Genomic DNA, 21403 nt, shown 5'->3' with positions numbered 1-21403 from the left:
AGATCAGAATAGTAATGCATGTGTGGAGCCGAAACAGATGGAGAGGATCTTTAATGCATTATTTACGACTGTATTCACTCGGGAGACTGATGCAGAACGTACAGTATTGAAGCAACATCACCTTCACCGACCCTGTGCAGATTACAGCGGAGGTGGTGCTTGCACCCCTGAGGCAAAGCCGGTTGGATAAATCCCCTGCGCCTGACAAGATTCACCCTCGACCCCTTTGGGAGGCAAGTGCAGAAATTGCCTGGGCCCTAGCAGAGATAATGAAAACATACTTAGCGAGAGAAGAGGCGCCAGAGGATTGGATGATAGCCTATGTTCCACTGTTCAAAAAGTCTCTGAACAGAAAACTAGGAAATTGTAGGCCCATGTGTCGGACGTCATTTGTGAGAACGTTATTGGAAGGGATTCTAAGGGTTATATACTGTAAATATTTCGATAGACATGGCAGATTAAGAATAGTCAACATGGCTTCGTGCGTGGGAGGTCATGTCTAACCAATTGTATAGAGGTTTTTTTTCGAGGAAGTTAGGAGGAAAGCGGATGAAGGATGTGGTCTACATGGACTTTAGCAAGGCACTCGACAAGGTCCTGCATAGGAGGCTGGGCAAGAAAGTCCAGTCGCTCGGTATTCAGGATGAAGTAGAAAATCGGATTAGACACTGGCTTTGCGGGAGAAGCCAGAGAGTGGTAGTAGCGGGTGGTCCCTCTGACTGGAGGCCTGTGACTAGTGCTGTGCAGCTGGTTTCCGTGCTGAGTTCTTTGTTGTTTGTCATCTTCTTTATATCAATGATCTGGATGATAATGTAGTTAACTGGATGAGGAAATTAGAGGATGACACCAAGATTGGGGGTGCAGTGGACAGTAAGGAAGGCTATCATGGCTTGCAAGACATCTGCATCGGCTGGTAAAATGGGCTGGAAATGGCAGATGGATATAATGTAGACAAGTGTGAGGCTTTGCATTTCGGTTGGAACAACCAAGGCAGGTTGAGCACTGAGAAGAGTGGTAGAAAAAAAGGATCCAGGAATTCAGGTACATAATTCATTGAAGTGGCGTCACAGGTAGTTAGCGTCGTAAAGAAGGCGTTTTGCACATTGACCTTATAAATCAATGTACTAAGCACAGAAGATGTGTTGTTATGTTGAAGTTGTATATGACGCTGGTGAGGCCTACTTTGGAGTATTGTGTGCAGTTTCGGTCACCTGCCTAGAGGAAAGATGTACACAAGGGTGAACGAGTGAAGAGAAAATTTACAAGGATGTTGCCGGGTCTGGAGGACCTGAGTTATAAGGAAAGATTGAACAGGTTAGGACTGCGTTCTTTAGAATGAGTGGAGATTTGATAGATATTACACAAAATTATGAGGGGGATAGACAGGGTAAATGCAAGCAGGCTTCTTCCACAGAGGTTGGTCGGGACTGCAAAAATAGATCATGGCTTAAGGGTGACAGGCGAGAAGTTTAAGGGGAACATGAGGTGAAACATCTTCACTCAGAAGGACGTGAGGGTGTGGAATGAGCTGGCACTGCAAGTGGTCCATGCGAGTTCGATTTCAATGCTTAGGAGAAGTTTGGATAGATACATGGATAGTTGGGATATAGAGGGCTATGGTCGCTGTGCAGGTAAACGTTGGGAGTAGGCGGTTTAAATGGTTTCAGCATGGTGTAGATGGGCCGAACTGTTTTTATGCTGTACTCCTCTATATTCTGTGGTGGGGGGGGGGGTGTGGTTGGGAGTTTGTGATTTGATCTTTAGTTGGTTCGGAACAACTTTTTAGCTAGAAGGCCTGTTTCTGTTCTGTACTCTTCTATGCTTCATGTTCTATGTTCCTTGTTATAATTAATCAATTTCAATTAATCTTCTGAGCTATACGTCTTAACACTTTGTGAGGAAGCTAGAGCGGACGACACCTTGCGGTCATCGGTGAAATTGGCAAAAGCTGCACATACAAGTTTGAACTTGCCTTCTGACACCACGGATCAGCGACTTTCCTTCCCTCCGCCCTCCGCACGCAAACAATAGTGGCGGTTCTTTCTATTTCAGAATCAGAATCAGGTTTATTATCACCGGCATGTGACGTGAAATTTGTTAACTTACAGCAGCAGTTCAATGCAAAACATAATCTAGTTGAGAGAAAAAAATAATGTATAAAATAAAACATAATAAATAAACAAGTAAATCAATTACGTATATTGAATAGATTATTTTAAATGTGCAAAAACAGAAATACTGTAAACTTTAAAAAAAGTGAGGTAGTGTCCAGAGATTCAATGTCCACCTAGGAATCGGATGCCAGAGGGGAAGAAGCTGGTCCTGAATCGCTGAGTGTGTACCTTCACGCACCTGTATCTCATGGCTGATGGTAACAGTGAGAAAAGGGCATTCCCTGGGTGCTGGCGGTCTTTAGTAATGGATGCTACCTTTCTGAAACACCGCTCCCTAAAGATGTGCTGGGTAATTTGTAGGCCAGTACTCAAGTTGGAGCCGACTAGATTTACAACCTATTTCAAGCATTTCAGACTTCAGTTTGTAACCAACGCCTTTCCTTTTATTTAATAGTTTGGAAAGAAACAGTGAGTTCATTTTACGCATCAAAACGATTCGTCATTTTCGTAAAGCTACCTTCGGTGTTCAGGGATAAACATAACCATGAGCTCATATCCTGGGCAGGGTAATGCTTGGAAGGAGCCCATCCTTGTTCGCACATTGCTAGAGTTTGCTGTGCCAAATCCGATCGTTTATACACATAGCAGAGAAACAACCTGTTGAGTCCATGGACAATCAACCATCAAATATGTGGAAAGATAACTCATCACCTGCCAAGTCTTTGGGATGCAGGAGGAAACCGAGGTTCTGGGCGGATATGCACCCGTTCATAAAGGGAGCAGAGCAATGCCGCACAAACGGCACCCCGGATGTCAGGTTTTAATCAGCGGTGATGGAGCTGCGAGACAGTAGCTCTTCTCGTTGGGCTACCTTGGCGCCTCGTACTCTCTTTCAGTCTCACCAGCGGACAGCTAAAGGCGACGATAGACTGTCCTTCCCAACGTTCTCTGAATCCACATAAATCAGCTAATCTTTTTTTGCCTTTATTTTAAGTAATATCTGTCACCCCTTTTTGACATACGGAAAATTCACAATTTTGATCAGCCACATCTTTCAGGCAACCCGCATTACTTCATGATAGCGTTACACTATTGGACTGCAATGTTATGGATGACTAGAAATGAAAAGCAATTCATCCCATAATGCGTTCTGAGATTTCTTAAATTGCAGTTTCATTTCTAGCATTCATTATCGATAAATAAGATTTCCAAGCAAACACATGGGGGACTCTGATATCCACTTGAACTGATTATCTGTTGATTTCTGAGTCGAAATTTTGACATCGGCAGGATTAATCAGCTTGAATTAAAATCGCCGAGTGCTGCTTTTCCCGAATGCAAGCGGACGGTGGGGGTCAACGAGAGCAATTCAAAAGATATTATCAAATGTATTTCAGGGGAAAGTGCTACTGATGTAATGTACAGCAGCTCCATTAGGTCTCCTTGACAAGGACCGACGGGACCGTACGTTATGTCACGCAGGACACCTTGAGAATTTACTTACAAAATAAGCCCACGTAAGGAGGCGGATAATATTGGGCGGTTGTTTTACATCTGTGTGCATGTAATGACGGCAATGTAACGTGGATCTGTACTTGGACATTTAACTTGTAGGTTGGCATGCAATCGATAGGTTAATGCCGGCTGTTTGGTAGCGAAGAAGAAATGAGAAGCCGTGACCACTGAGGACGAACAAGACAAAATGCACTTACGGATATTTCACCGGAGAATACGAAAGGGAAGTTGACTCGCCATCAGTACGTTCCAGGTTTTAGATACCACGCCTCCCCCCACCCCGAGTGAAAATGTCTCCGTTGTCAGTGAATGTTACACTACTATATTCACTTTAATTTCCGTGAGTAACTTCGTTTGTGCAGTGGGAAGGACGACATCACAGAACTTAAGATACACAACAACACACTACATTTAGTTAAACATAGTATGAAATACTCACAATAGATAATAAATACTAAGACTTAATACATTTGATTTAAGATACAAATACACATAGTAAAAGTGACTGTTTTTACTGTCAAAGGTGCTATGTATCCTATATGTTCAAAATTGGGCGTTGCGGAGGCGAATGGAGGAGGGTACAATACTGCCTAAGGTGCTGATGGGCAGGGACCTGTGGCAACACGCAGAGGGCATGAGAGTGTAGTATGTGTAAAGTGTATGTGTAACGTCCTCTACTATTTGTTGAGCCTCCTTCAGACTTCGTTTCTTATAGATGCTGCTGAGTGATTCTTTTCCTGGACAATGATTTTACTACTTATTCTGACAATTCTGTTGAGTGGGCTGAAGTTAATGGTGCCCGTTGGCATTAACATGAATAGAATTATTTCCTGATGAACATCACTAGTCCTGTGTAGCCAACCAGGGAAAGTCCCCGTTATTCCCACTCTTCCCCTCCAACCAGTCAGCTAATCTACAATGCCTATTATTTCCTCAAATAATTCCAACAGATCTGTCAGGCAGATTTCCCCTTAAGGAAACGCCTACGCTGTAATATACCCCGAAGCCTTAACCTTATTAATGGACTCCACTTCTTCCCAGCCTCTGTAGTCAGGCTAACTGGCCCACAGCGTCCTTTCTTCTGACTTTTCCCTTCTGAAAGAGTGGAATGATATTCGCAATTTTTCCAGCGCTCCAGAACCATTTCACAATCTCGTGATTGTTGAAAGATGAATAATAATGCCTCCGCTGTCTCGTCAGTTACCTCTCAGAGCGGATGCATCTGGTCCAGGTGACTTACCTGCCTTCTTGTTCGTATTAGAAACAGCACTCATTTCTCTCTTCCCATCCCCGACACTCTCCAATTTCAGGCATATTGACAGTGTCATCCACAGTGAAGATAGACGTAAAATACTTATTAAATTCAGCTGCCATTTCTTTTCCCATGACTAACTCTCCAGCTTCATTTTGTCGCGGTCCAATATCCACTCTCACCTCTCTTAAAATCTTGACATATTTGAAAAAAAACTTTTGTTATCCTCTTTGATATTATTGGCTTGCTTACTTTCATATTTCAACCTTTCTCTCCTTCTGTTTCTTTTAGCTGCCTTCTGTTGATTTTCAAACGCTTCCAAATTCTCTAACTTCCCAATAATGTTTGCTACATTATACGCCCTCGTATCTGTTTTTATGCTCTCTTCGATTTTCCTTGTTAGCCACAGCTGCTTCATCCTCCCTTTAGAATTTTTCTTAATATTTTGGAACGTATCTCTCTTGTGCTTTCCGAAATGCCCCGAGAAATTCCAACAACTGCTGTTCTGCCGTCATTCCGGCTAGTGTCCCCTTCCAACCATCTTTGGACTCTGTCATGCCCCTGTAATTGCCTTTACTCCACTGTAATGCTGGTACATCTGACTGTATCTTCTCCCTCTTAAAATGCGGGGTGAATTCTATCATATTGTGATTGCTGCCTTTGAAATGTTCCATTAACTTAAGCTCCCTAATTAATCCCAGTTCATTTCACCACACCGGATCCAAATGGAAACACAGATACTGTCTGACTGGTTAAGCCTTCTCTTCCGTGCATCAGTTTCCGTTCGATTCACGATGTGCGTGATGTCAGTAAAGCTGGCATTCACAGCATTTGAGCCAGCAATTAACCGCAGGAGTTCCTCGACCTGTCATCCGTTCGCTGGTCTGTACCAAGTCGTAACCCACTTACAAGAATCACACCGCCCTTCTCATTCCCCGCTCTCTATCAATCACCGGATGAATTAAGTATGAATTTTTACTGCTCAATACAATAATAGAATATGAGTTTTCTCCTGATGCCGTCACTCCACTGCTTTGGTTCAGTATGAAAGTGGAAAGTTATTTGACTTCTTCCACCTCTACTACAGTTAACTTGATGGCAGTTTTGATCCTGTTCTGGGGAATGTGCCGTCCCTCCAAATGCATTACTGTTGGGAATGTCAGTGGTCGTTATCTCCGATGCCTTGCTGAAGTGGACTATTATGATTTATTTTCCACGTTCGTTCGTCTACCTTACTTCCCTGAGCAGATTCGTTCATTGCCTGGTTTTAACAAACACCGGGGGTTCTGTCTTGCTGACAGACATTTTCCCCTTTCATCAATTTATAGCCATTTGTTGCGACAAGCTGAAAACGAAATATTGTACCGAAAAAAACTGTGACTGTGTTTTTAGGGGCAATTGCTGTGCTGGGCTGTTTAGAGATCGTTCCCTGGTATATTACAAAGGCATCGTAATAACAGCCGATGTGGTTACTTGTTCAAGGTTCTAACGTCGTGCTGTCGCTGCCATAGAGTACGTAGAGGGATTCGGCAAGGCAGCAATGGAAAGAATAAAAATGACTTTGAGATGGAGACCCAAAGGGAATCTGTCGCTTTACTATACAATACCACCGGCAGTTTCGTATTCTGGTGGGTAATACAGGTGGTGTTTGTTTTTAATCGGCGTATTAATCTGATTGGTCGTTGACTTCCAACTGATCCCCATTACACAGCAGCGTTGCTACAAATACTCAGTTCCTGCACCAACGCGTGTATTTATGCTGTAACGCAGAGCAAATTCCGAACAAAGCTGAAGAACGCAGGAATAGTTAAGACTTGTCAGTGACAGTCAAGGTCCTGAGATTCATGTGACTTGGAACCTGTGCCTCAATGAGCATACACAGAGAGTGAGGTGTGGTGGGCTGGCAGAGGAGGACTGGAAACATAAAATGAATGCGCACCCCGTCTTATTTCTCTTTCTGTCAGTTGAGTTTGGGTCTGGACTCTGACGTAGCCATTCCAAACCACGAATTTTCTTTTTTGTTTACAGCATTCTGTTGTTGACCTTGTGTTTCGGATCATTGTCTTGTTGCATCATTCAACTTCTATTAAGCTTTAGGTGATGGACCACTGCCCTGACATTTCCTGTAAAATGGTTTGATACATTTTTCAATTCATTGTTTCCTCAACGATTGCAACCGGTCCGGGCCCCAAGGCAGCAAAGCAGCCCAAAAGCAGGATGCTCCCTCCAGCTCGCTTCACAGCTGGGACGAGGTTTTGGTGTAGGCGTGCAGTGGCCCTTTTCCTCCAAACATAGCGGTGTGCAATTCTGCAAAAAGTTCAACATTTGTCTCCTCTGTCCACAGAATATTGTCCAAGAAGCGTTATGGAACATCCAGCTGGTCTTTTACAAACTGGAGACATGCAGAAATGATTTTTTTGGAGAGCAGTGATTTCTCCCGTGGTGTCCTTCCACACAGACCATTCTTGTTCAGTCTTTTTCTGAAAGTGGATTCATGAACAGAGAGTTTAGCAAGTTTGAGAGATTTCTGCAGGGCTTTTGCTGTTACCTTTGGTTTCTTTTTCAGCTCCTTCAGCATTGCACGTTGTGCTCTTGGTGTGATCTTTGCAGGGAGCCCACTCCTAGGGAGAGTAGCAACAGTACTGAGTTTCCTTCATTGTTAGACGATTTCTTACAGTGGACTGATAAATGAACACTCAGCTCTTTAGAAATACTTTTATAGCCTTTTCCAGATTCATGCATCTTTGCAATTCTTCTTCTAAGGTCCTCTGAAATTTCTTTTGATCGAGCCATGGTGCACTTAAACAGATCTTTCTTGAGAAGAGTAGACGCTGTCAACAACCTGATTTTGCGTCTTTTTTTAAAGGACAGGGCACCTCGACAGCCCGCACCTCCAAACTCATCTCGTTGACTGGAACACCTGACTCAAAACGTTTGTTTGTAGGATGCATTACCCCAGAGGTTCAAATACTTGTTTGAATCCAGACTGTGATTGTTTAAATGGTGTTCTCAGTATAGGCGAGAAGTACAATTGTTTGTGTGTTATTAGTTTAGGCAGATAGTGTTTGTCTATTACTGTGACTTAGATGAAGATCAGACATTTTATGACGAATTAATGCTGAAAACCAGGCAAATGGAAAGGGATGACAAACTTTTTCTTGAATCTGTGAATCTGTAAGCCGGCTTGTTTTTTATAATACTGTTTCCCTTTAAGAGGTTGTGTGAAGGTGTGAATGTGCGGGAATACATAATTAAAATGATATTGTAAATCTCTTACCTTGGTGAAATAAGACCTTTGTCCAATATAAAGCTTACATTTTCGGGCAATATAGCAATGGAACAGGGAATGCAGGGCACATCGCTCCAAAGGACGTAGTAATATTTGATGGGAATACTTTTGCTCAGATGATTGTGCGAGCTGCTAGAGGAACTGGTGGATGTGGGGTCGATTGAAGTTTGAATAAGTACATAGATGGGAAGAGTATGGAGCACTTTGGTCCAGACGCGAGGCGATGGAACGACGCAAAATAGCAGTTCACGGACTAGATGGGACGACGGGCCTGTATCTGGTGTTGTGGTGGCTCGAATGAAACGTGTGGATTGACTTCTTGCAAAGACTGTCATTTCACGGTTCATGAAGTTAAGGAGGGAATTCTGTGATTAATATTGATCAATTATTTACACATATAGACTAATGACATTTGGCAGCTCCTCGTGCATAAAGTTGTCGAGGCAATAACATCGTGAAAATCGGAAAGACATGTTTTTGGATATCGAGAGAGGAAGTGGACATGGCGCTGTGCGGAAAATGCAGCTGAAGTAAAAGGTGAACCATGATTAACGACCCCAAATGTTTTTATGTTGTGTATTAAAGAGCATCATAAGGCGATCCTTTGTAATTGCTGTCTGTGCATTAATTTAATTTTAATAGGTTTGCAAATCAGAGTTCCCTGAAGAAGATGTGTATCTGGATCTTTCAGAGTAGCTGTAAAACTTGATGAATACAGGGGTTGGAAATTCGTTCAAGAAGGATGTTTTCGTTTCTGCACAATGCGGCTGGAACAGTTGCGAAAGTTTGCATTCTCAATTTGTAAACAAGTTGTAATTATTGGATGGGAGGGTAACTTCCCTCGTTCCTTGCAATCTGCCCATTTTGTTCTTAATTAATCGCCCATGATCTGACTGGTTTACTCGCAGGGGAATTGCAGCGAGGATAAATGGAAGTTACAGTTCAAACCAAGCCTAAGATTTTTCATATTCTGTAACCCATGACCGTCACCGATCATGGGAAAACCAATTATACTGCTTGTTAAAGAGATTTATTATCCAATTCTCGCTGCAATCGGTATCCCTGGTAAGCTCTTGAAAAATTCTTCGCGACAGGATTTCTGAGCATTTGGAGAAACATCGTTTATCTCGGAGCGTCGATATAGCGTTCTGAAGGGCAGGTCGAGCCTCACCAGCCTAACTTAGTTTCCAGAGGAGGTGACAAACATATTGATGAAGGTCAAGTGATGGGTGTGATGCACTACATAGATTTTAGTAAGGCAATTGGTAAGATTTCCCATGGCTGGTTTGCCCAGAGAGCCTAAGTCTCGGGGTCTTGGTTGAGTGGATTCGGAATTTGCTTGTCCACAGAAGGCAGAGGGTGTTAGTAAGCGGGGAGTATTCGCACGCTAATACGGAGTGTCATTCAGCAGTTTTCTGTACCGGTGACACTGATAGGTTGTAAATAGTGCAACTGTTCCCGTGGATCACAACAAGATCTAGACCGGATGCGCACTTGAGTCATGAAAAGTGTGAATTGAATTGACTTTATTACTTACATCCTTCACATACATGAGGAGTCAAAATATTTACGCTACGTCCCCGTCTAAGTATGCAATATGCAATTTATAGTAGTTTATAATAGAGAGTATGTACAACAATGTTGCATAGAAATAGAGTTGTGTCACCATGATTTAATCAGTCTGCTGCTCCCGGAGCTGTCCCGGAGCCTGTTGGTCCTGGCTTCTGATATACTTTGTAAGATCTAACTTGAAAGTTGAATACAATAGCAATATGGACGAGCAGAGGAAACTTGGTGTACAAGTCCTCAGATCCGGCAGAGGTGTCGTGAATATTGAAAGGATTGTTAAGAAGATGTATGGTGTACTGCCCTTCATTTATGAGGCGATTGGGTTTATGAGCCGTGGTCGATGTTGCACCTCTATAAGGCGCTGGCTAGACCCCTCTGAGAGCAGAACACTGCTGTTTTCAGTTCCAGTTGCCTCTTTATAAGAAATATACTGAGGGAGAGAAGACAGAATTACCAAAATGCTCTCTGGAATAGAGTGCTCGCCTTATGAGGAAAGGTAGAGTGAGTTAGGTCATTTCGCTTTGAGGCGACGGGCAATGAAAGTCGACTTGATAGAGTTGCATGACATTACAAGAGGCATAGACACAGCGAAAAGTTAGCTACTTTTCCCAAAGCAGCTTTGGGCAATATCAGAAGACATCCGTTTACCATGAGTGGAGGAAAGTTTATGGGTGATGTCAGAGTGTAGAGTGTACACGAGCGCACTGCCAGAAAGAGGTGTGGGCTCTGGGTGCTGGTGGCAGCTGATACAGTGGGAATAATTGAAATATGAAAGGATACATAGATGTCAGAAAAATGGAGGATTGTGAACTGTGCAGGAGGGGAGGATGAGAATTTTAGCGAGTGTGACTATGTTTATATCGGTCATTGGTCGGAAGACATGCAGTTTGGTGAAATGTTCTATATTCTATATTATTTGTTAATCCGTTTTAGTTTCTGATCCTCTACTCTGTAAATCGCAATTTTATATATTTCATACTTGCCTTAATTGTATGGTGAGTTGATCGACAGCATACAACACTGGTGAATTTTATATCTACATTGTCCACTTTTCCATGGACCTGATCATCTCGATACGGTGCGTAGTTCATGCACGCTCAACAATGTAGGACTTTGCACCTGCGCGCTATTCTGGATTCTGTGCAGGTTGAGGTCTTCAGTAGTTCTTTCGACGTTACACCTGTTTCGCTATCTGCGTAACTGCTCAGGTTCTTAAATTTTGTATGTCTGTAGTCACGTTAAATGGAGCATAATACTGCCCGTAGGTGTATGTGTTGTAATAACATTAACGTTTTAATCATCTCTCTCTCTCTCTCTCTCTCTCTCTCTCCCTCCCCACTCTCTCTGTTTGCCTTCCAGCCAACCTACTGACGATTGTGATTCTCTCCCGAGGAAACTGCGGCCTTTCGAAGTGCATTACCGTCTATATGAAGGCAATGGCAACAGCCGACTTACTGGTCATGAATATCAATGTAATAATATATCATAATTTAATTCGTCACTTTCCGAATTCATTCTTATCACACACCCATGCTTGTAGGTTCATCTTGTACTTAGCTTTTGTTAATTTTGATTTGTCTGTCTGGTTTACAGTTAGCTTCACTTTTGACCGTTTTGTCGCTCTCTGTTTCCAAAATTTCAAAACGAAATATTGCACGGAGAAAGTTGCCATCACGTTAATATCAGGACTCTGTGTGGTTTGTGTATTTAAGAATATTCCTATTTTCTTTGCATATGAAAGTGAGCAAACAGCTGACGGAATTCAGTGGGGCTGCCGGTCAAGTGTGACATTTTTTTCATCGCCGGTGGGCGTCGCGTGCGTCTGGTTTCACAGCGTCTGGCTCGTCTGGCTTCCGTTCACTTTGATTGTCTTGTGTAATTCCCTGACTATCCGTCGGATTTTCCAGGCCAATAACGTCAGGAGTGCTCTCTGTGCTCACAAAATTCAGAATGATTCAGAGATGCAGAATCGGAGGAGATCTGTAGTTCTGCTCTGCTCGATATCAGCTGCCTTTATACTGTCGTGGCTGACTGCCGCTGTGGCCTTTCTAACCACCAGGATGATAAGCAGCTGGAAATACCAAGGTGATGGTACCAACCCTAAATACATCGCCACCGAGACCGGAACCATCCTTAAGTTTCTCAGTTGCATTCAAAACCCTTGTATATACGCAGTTACTCAGAGGAAATTCAGAGAAGAGATAACGTACCTGCTGAAACTTCCTTGGAGAGCTTGACTAAATGTGGAGACGTTTATCCCGGTTACAGGCCCTTCAGGTCAACGAGTCCGCGCCGATCAGCAAACCCCCATTTTGAACTTTCTGAGCTGGGGAACAGCAACTTTCATTGCATTTGCCCTCCCCACGCAAATAATAGAGGCTAAATGGCGTTTCGTTCTATTTGAAGCTGGTTTAATTATTTTATTTTGAAAGTTTGCCAATTGTCTTAATAGTTTGGAAGTAATTGTGAGTTAATTTTACGCATCAAATGATTCTTCAATTTCATAAAGTTGCCATCCGTGATCAGCGATAAGATATAATTGTGCTCCAACCCTAGGCAGGGCAATGCTCAGCAAAGGAATCCGTCCTGGTCTGCAGATTGCTGGGACTTGCTGTGCCTGATCCGATCGTTTATAATAACCTGTCTGTCCATGGCCAATCAAAAATCAAAAGTCAATCATTTCTTCACTCAGACCGCACGATTTCCATTTTATTGCCCTGACGATCGCCTACGCAGTTCAAATTCCTCCGAGTGTCCAAATGTGGGCACCTTTTCTGGACACATGACCTACTGCCAGCAAGTCTTTAGGATGCAGGAGGAATCCGGCGTGCTGGGAGAAAACGCACCCGTTCATAAACGGAGCAGGGCAATGCTATGGAAACGGCACCCCGGATGTCTGCATTGAACCCGCGGCGACGGAACTGCGAGACGGCTGCTGGGTGACTCTGGCGTCTTGTGCTTTCTTTCCGAATCTGCAGCGGACAGTTAAGGATGATGATAGACAGCTCTCTCAATCCCTATAAAACTGCTAATCTGTTTTGCCTTTATATTAAGTAATGTCTGTTACCCCATCTCGATATATGGGAAATACGAAATTTTGTTTAACAATTTTTCAGACAATTTACATCAGTTCATTTCTGCGTTATGCTGTTGGAATGCAACGTCATGAATGGCCGAGTATTGTAACTATAAATAAAAAGCAGTTCATCCCATAACAAAAGCATTCTGAGATTTCTTTCAAAATCGTGTTACTTTCTGGTTTGATTGGTAGATTGCAGTTTCATTTGCAGTATTGATTACCGATCATGAGATCTCCAAGCAGTCACACAGGCAGTTCTGATATCGCCTTGAACTCATTAGTTGTGGATTTCTGAGTTAAAATTGTGATATCGGCAGGATTAATCAGCTTGGCTTAAAATTACTGAGAGCAGTTCTCCCGAACGTAGTAGGGTGGCGTTAGCGACAGCATTTCAATACATTTTCAAAAAGAAGTTGTCAGATCTCTTTCTGAGAAAACGCCCATTGATGTAATTTGCAGGAGCTCTATTCTGGCTCTTCGACAAGGACCAATATTAAAGATTAGACGGAAAGTTTAGAGAGCACGTTTGGTAAATTGGATATAAATGAGCCCAATAAGGAGGCGGATGATATAGGTGCGGTTCTACATTTGTACAGTAATGTAGCATGATTCTGTACTTCCACATTCAGCCTATTGATTATTACACATTCTGTAGGTTAATGTCAGCCGTTGGGGAAAAAGTGATCACTAACATAGACAATAGACAATAGACAATAGGTGCAGAAGTAGAACATTCGGCCCTTCGAGCTTGCACCGCCATTCTGAGATCATGGCTGATCATCTACTATCAATACCCGGTTCCTGCCTTGTCCCCATATCCCTTGATTCCCCTATCCATAAGATACCTATCTAGCTCCTTCTTGAAAGCATCCAGAGAATTGGCCTCCACTGCCTTCCGAGGCAATACATTCCAGACCCCCACAACTCTCTGGGAGAAGAAGTTTTTCCTTAACTCTGTCCTAAATGACCTACCCCTTATTCTCAAACCATGCCCTCTGGTACTGGACTCTCCCAGCATCTGGAACATATTTCCTGCCTCTATCTTGTCCAATCCCTTAATAATCTTATATGTTGCAATCAGATCCCCTCTCAATCTCCTTAATTCCAGCGTGCACAAACCCAGTCCCTCTAAGCTCTCTGCGTAAGACAGTCCGGACATCCCAGGAATTAACCTCGTGAATCTACTCTGCACTTCCTCTACAGCCAGGATGTTCTTCCTTAACCCTGGAGACCAAAACTGTACACAATACTCCAGGTGTGGTCTCACCAGGGCTCTGTACAAATGCAAAAGGATTTCCTTGCCCTTGTACTCAATTCCCTTTGTAATAAAGGCCAACATTCCATTAGCTTTCTTCACTGCCTGCTGTACATGCTCATTCACCTTCAGTGACTGATGAACAAGAACTCCTAGATCTCTTTGTATTACTCCCTTACCTAACTCTACACCGTTCAGATAATAATCTGCCTTCCTGTTCTTTCTCCCAAAGTGGATAACCTCACACTTATTCACATTAAACGTCATCTGCCAAGTATCTGCCCACTCACTCAGCCTATCCAAGTCACCCTGAATTCTCCTAACATCCTCATCACATGTCACACTGCCACCCAGCTTAGTATCATCAGCAAACTTGATGATGTTATTGTCAATGCCTTCATCTAAATCGTTGATGTAAATCGTAAACAGCTGTGGTCACCAATACCGAGCCCTGTGGCACCCCACTAGTCACCACCTGCCATTCCGAGAAACACCCATTCACCGTTACCCTTTGCTTTCTATCTGCCAACCAGTTTTCTATTCATGTCAATATCTTCCCCCCAATGCCATGAGCTCTGATTTTACCCACCAATCTCCTATGTGGGGCCTTATCAAATGCCTTCTGAAAATCGAGGTACACTACATCCACTGGATCTCCCTTGTCTAACTTCCTGGTTACATCCTCGAAAAACTCCAATAGATTAGTCAGGCATGATTTGCCCTTGGTAAATCCATGCTGGCTCGGCCCAATCCTATCACTGCTATCTAGATACGCCACTATTTCATCTTTAATAATGGACTCTAGCATCTTCCCCACTACTGATGTTAGGCTGGCTGGTCGATAGTTCTCTGCTTTCTCCCTCCCTCCTTTCTTAAAAAGTGGGATAACATTAGCCATTCTCCAATCCTCAGGAACTGATCCTGAATCTAAGGAACATTGGATGAACAAGACAAAACGCCCTCTCGGAAATTCACTGGAGTACACGTAAATGGGGTGCACATGCATCAGTGAATTCCAGGATGTTGCTTCCTCTGCATGAAAAATTATTCGTCTCAGTGAATGTTATACGCAAGACGTTGCAAGATCAGGACGATCACTTCCTACTTTTACGGCCACTTTCACTGTTCGGTTATCCCGCGTTAATGACATTATCACTTGCACTACACGAATGGACCCCTCTATTTGTGAAAATCTGATTATTTCAGGAGCACTAAAATAGTTTATAAGTAATGATCTGCTTTTCAGTCGTTTGTTTAGCATCTTGATACAGCCAACTTACTTATCTCACTCGTAGCAGGGGACGAGGGGTTCTCCCGCTGTCCACTCTCTATCCCAGTCATGGGGCGGGGTATTCATTACGGTTTTTAGTCTTCAGAGTTATCACTACTCAACCTCTGCAACTCTGCATTTTCTTTATTCGTGTTTTGTTATTATTTCTGCACTGTTATTTGCTGATTTGTTAATTCTGATTTATCGGATCAAACTATGTCCACTTTACGTTGGCTGTGGCCCAAGTCAACACCTAGATTTGGTCAGTGCCTAGTAGATGAGGTACCCACGTCAACAGCTGAGGACCATGAAAGAAAGGTCAATGGCTGTCTTCGATGAAAGCTCGGCCTTCCATTAGGCCTGAGCAGCAGTCCTCCGTACAGGAAGAGGAATAAACCAGCTTCCCTTCAGCAGCCTGAACGAGGAGTGCATGGTTTCTCGTGCAAGAGAATTGCTGCTGTACAGAGATTACAGCGACCCCAAAGTCTCGACAGCAGGTATTCAGGTCCGCACAGGAAGGAAGTGGAACCTCCCGGACGCAATGAAAATGGCTGAGTTACGTCTGGCACAAGGACGTGGTGGGGCCAATCAGGTCATGTGGGGCTGGGCAGCTGCCCTTCAACAGAGCCCAGGGCAGGGAGAAACACAAACTGGCCCAGGAAGGGGAGCGAGAAAGTGGGTACCGCCAGGATGGCAGGGAGCTTGGACAAAACCGGAGGAAGTGCAAAAGAGGAAATTATAGGTTAGTTTGCCTGACTTCAGTGGTTGGTAAGATGCTTGAGTCCGTAATTAAGGAACAACACACACAAAATTCTGGAAACTAGCAGGCCAGGCAGCTTCCTTTCTAAGACAAGGAGCCCAAAAGTGCTTACAATACTTCAAGTGAGTTCTCACCGATGTTCTATAAAGTCTCAACATTACATCCTTGCTTTTTTATTCTAGTCTTCTTGAAACGAATGCTAACATCGCATTTACCTTCCTCACCACAGACTCAACCTGCAAATTAACCTTTAGGAAATCCTGCACAAGGACTCCCAAGTCCCTTTGTGCCTCAGTGTTTTATTTTGTACTTTCTCTCCATTTAGAAAATAGTGAACTATTTCATTTCTTCTATCAAAGTGCGTGATCATTCACTTCCTGACACTGTATTCCATCTGTCAATTCTTTGTCCATTCTCCTAATCATTCTGCGTTCTTCTATAACCTCTTTCCTTCCTCAAAACCTTCTGCCCCTCCACCTATCTTTATATCGTCTGCAAATTTTGCAACAAAGCCATCAATTCCATCATCCAAATAAGCACTACATGAGAAATATAAGAAATAGGAGCAGGAGTCGGCCAACTGGCCCGTCGAGCCTGCTCCACCATCAGTAAGATCATGGCTGATCTGGCTATGGACTCATCTCCAACTACCCGCCTTTCCCCCATAACCCTTAATTCCCTTACAATGAAAAAATCTATCAAACCTTGTCTTAGATATATTCACCAAGGAACCCTCCACTGCTTCATTGGGCTGAGAAATTATTGACATATAATGTAAAAAGAATTGGTCCTATCAGACCCCTGTGGAACATCACCAGCCACGGGCACCAACCAGAAAGAGTTCCCTTTATTCCCACTTGTTGTTTCCTGCCGATAGGCCACTGCTGGATTCTTTCCTCTGATACCATGTATTCGTAGTTTGTTAGGCAGCCTACTGCGTGGCACCTTGCCAAAGGCCTTCTGAAAATCAAAGTACACAACATTAACCGATTCTACTCTGCTTGCTGTTTCTTCAAAGAATTCCAACATATTTGCCATGCAGGATTTTTCCTTGACTGCGGCCATAGAAATTCAGCGATACAGTGCAGAACAGGCCCTTCCGGCGCTTCCGGCTCTCACCCCCAGCAACCACCGGCAAACCCGATTAAGTCCTAACCTAATCACGGATCTCTGTTACAATGACACACGAACCTACCAGTATGTCTTTGGACTGTAGGAGGACACCGAAGCTCCCGGGGGAAACCCGTGCCTCCCACTGTGAGGACATAAAGAGAATCCTTGCAGAGCGGCGGCTGAATTGGGTTCCGAACTCCGGAACTCCCCGAGCTGTAACAGCGTTGCACTAACCCCTACGCTACTGTTGTACCCACGACAAGGGTTTTTTGATTCCCCACCTGCGGGAAAGAGACTGTGCACATTCACCCCAACTATTGCCCTCGTGATTTTATACCGTGTAAGACTGGATCTCGTTCTCAGACGATCCAACGACAAAAGTTACAACGTGGGTAAGTGTTGAACGTCTCAACCTCTCTCCATAATTCAGACCCTCCAGTCCCAACTGCAATCTTGTAAACGTCTGCACCCATTCCAGCTTAATGGCATTTTTCCTAGCAGTGTTACCAGAACTCCGTGTTTCGAACGCAGATTTGCCAATGTCTCTTGTACTACTGGAATATATCATCCTCACTTCCGTTCTCCATGCTCCGCCTGTCAGAAGGTCTTCTTCACCGCCTGTCCAACTGCGACGCCTAATTCGGGGAACCACGTACTTACATCCCTAGTTCCATATATTCCAGGGCCTTGCTGCTGATTGCGAATGTCCAATCCTGATTTTTATTCACAATATGTGACACCAAGTTTTTATCCGAGCTAAATTCCGTCTGCCATCCTCGGCCCACTTAACAAACTACTTACTGCCTCTCTATAAATCTCCATTGTCACCAACGCCAGAATTGTTTGTGTCATCCTGACCACACCTTGCCCTTTGTCGTGCAAATCATTGTTATAGACAACAAATAGCAACGGAGCCCTGGGAATATCGATAATCACAGACCTCCAGTCTGAAAAGCAGCCTTCCCTATACTTTCTGACATAAAACCAGCTGAGGATCCAGCTCTCCATTAATCTTATGTGATCTCATTTTCACCTCAGCCTACCAAGCAGAGCCTTATTAAACGATTTACTGACCCATATCGACCATGTCCTCTGCTCTGCCCTCGCCGAACTTTTTTGTTACTTCAAAAATACTGAATCCAATTCACACCAAATAATCTCTAGTGCACAAGTCCGTGGCCGCTATCCCCAAACATCCCTTGCTTTAGAAAACACCTGTGCATTTTAACCCTTACAACCCCCTCTAGTAACTTATTCTGCTGCGTCTGTCGCTCGGTCCTTGGGCCATCACTAAAACCTTGTCAGCACGACTCGGCCAGTAAAATGGACCCAGCGGAGAGAGCAATCCGAAATTGGCCCTGGGATTCGCTGGTCATTTAGGAGAATCAGGGATGGCAGGGCTGTCCGAAGTGACTCAACATTTGCGACAACGACACGCAGACCGCCAAGCCAAACCCAAGCCGACGATCGCTTGTCCGATGGAGAAGTCAAAGACAGCGGAGACTCAGTTGTTAGAAATGGCTAGGTAGCGTGATAATCACATTCAGTGGCACGCCCAGTTGAAGCAGAAAGAATAGGGGTCTGCACTCCCAGCGACGATTCAGTAACTCGCCAGACAGCCAGAATCAGGCGGCAACCATCCGCTCTCACGGCAGCTATTCAGGCCAGTTCCACTCCCAGGATCAGCGCCTTCCCCATCCTGCTCGCAAACCGTCTCATCAGACTCAGCCGCTAATGCCCCGATACCCCTGACAGCTCCCGGATCTGAATCGAGTATTCCTCCACCAGGCAGGTACTTCGGTCACGCCGACAGCTGCAGGAACTTTATTTCCCGGCCTGAGATGATTTTCCAAGACCAGCTGATGATGATGATGGGTGACAGGTCGCTCTGTCCCCGGCCTTGGGCAGCAACGCAATATTTTCACAACCCCCAATTGACATAGACTTAAACTTTTACATCCAAAGAACAATCTTACCATTTGGCGTCATATTTTGCTGGGCGGCACCGAGAGGTGAACGACCACATACAAAGACGCTTCTATTTCCAATGCACTAACAAACACACATTCACAGTAATCATTTGCTAACTAATCCACCAATAACATACCCAAACACATGCAGAGAATAACAGTTAAGTTTATTAAATCTAATACATAAACGATCATTTGTTTAATGCTTGTTGTTTGTCGAGCGCTACGTTATTCATCCCGAGAGAAACTGCCCGCCCGCAGTGCGCAGAACGGGCATATCATGGACAATTGGGGAAGGGCGTGAACAATGGATATAATGTAAGAGGAGAAAATAAACACAACAGACATTATGCGATGGTTTAGAACATGTTTAGAAATTACTACTTATAACTGTATTACGTGGTCGATAATAATTCCCTTATGTGTTACTGAATTGAATTTTGCCGGAGTTGTGTATGCGAGGGAATGGATAAAGGTACAAAACAGGCCTCAGGGATGTTTGGAGATCGATGATAATGGTAGTAGGTGCCTGTGAGCTAAGTTGAGGAAGGAATTGAATATCGGTTGATCTGTGTAAACATTATATTGTTTAATATATTATATGACATTATATTATACGTATATAATGCATAGCTCGTTTGTTGCTTCTTTCCATTACTGTACATATACTTTCAAATTTTGTGACCATGTGAAAACTGGGAGCACTAAATAAAGCTTCTGCACCTGCTATTGCAGCGGCGCCAGCTTGTTTCCTGAGAGAAGTAGCGCCCATACAACGCCTTTACAGCACAACTGACTTACATAGTGAATTTCTAAGATGGACCCCAGCCAGCCTCTCTAACGTTCGACGAGAACAAATTCCCTGTCCAACCCAGTCTTTCCAGCAGTTTGTAGTCGAGTTTAAGGGAGTGTTCAATCTTCCAGTACGGGGTCAGCAGGTTGCCCGCGGACTCCTGGACTTGCGCCCGGGAAAAGAGGCGGTGAGGGACTATGCAGTAAAGTACAACGGGCTTGCCGATGAGACGGGGTTGAACGGGAGATCCCTCATCACTACTTTCCAGTATGGGCTGAGCGCAGTCGTCCGGCGTGAGATCTCAGTGCGTGACGAATAGGACAGCCTGGATGTCCTGATCAATCTGGCTACTTGAGCAGACAACCGGACAACTTTGTGGCGCAGAGAGGGAATGCCCTGAGCCTCCTACTCTTTAGATCACCGTCTGTGTTCACCAAATGTCTCAACACCCAGTGCACTGTCCGCGAAGGAGTACATCCCGATGCGGCGTGCACTTATCGCAGGAGGAACGAGAGCGGTGCACGAGAACAGGTTGCTGCCTCTACTTCAGTCATCCGGGACACTTCCAGACATCATGTCTCAATCGCTCACTAAAAGAGGATAACCATTAGCAAGAAGAGGAATTTTGACGGGTCGATCCTCCTTGCAAGCATCTTCTCCGATAGACGCTCCTAGCTTCCCCGTCGTTTGGATTACGGACCTATGAGCTTCAAGCATTTATTATCGTTTGCTAATCAATGCCACTATAATGTGATGTCAAATATTTCAAGAATGAGTAATTTATGGGTTTTTAATCTGTTGACGTATTGTACTTAAATTTCCTGCAAGAGATTGATAAGATTAAAAATAAAATTTGAGCGGGCAAAGTAAACGGCGCTGATGCTGGTCGCACGGAATTTGTGCGGATAAGGAAAACATTCCGATTGTCATGATGTTGCTCCTATAATTCACAGGGATTTGCTTTGGGACTTCGGCTTTCCAGGCTATACGCACAGCACTTGGATGAAGGCAATGCAGGATTGGTTGCTGTATTCGCTGACAGCGTTTCCTGATATGTAGGGGGGGGGGGTGGGGGGGGGGGAAGCGGCGAAGAAGGGAGGCTGTAACACGCAGGAGAAATCGTAGGTCAGGATAGCAAACTGCAACACGCGAAATGTGGAATTTGTATATACGGTATGCAAATGAAGCGTTGAATTTAATTATGAATTTTAGGTTGCGTGGCATCTATTGTTATTATTCAGTTACATCGGGCGTCATCCTGAACGGCACCTGCCGCATCAATCTCCTCCTCTGAGAAGGGCGCTTTGGCAGAGATTCAGAGGAGTGTTCACAGACAAGCTGATGTGGTTTGACACATAACGTAGGAGTGCAGAAGCTCGATTTCTACCCGTTGGAGTTTACAAGAGGACAGGGTATGCAGTGAC

The sequence above is a fragment of the Hemitrygon akajei genome, chromosome 31 (genome assembly GCF_048418815.1).
Source record: "Hemitrygon akajei chromosome 31, sHemAka1.3, whole genome shotgun sequence".
Taxonomy (NCBI): Eukaryota; Metazoa; Chordata; class Chondrichthyes; order Myliobatiformes; family Dasyatidae; genus Hemitrygon; species Hemitrygon akajei.
Note: the sequence above shows the minus strand (reverse complement) of the source record.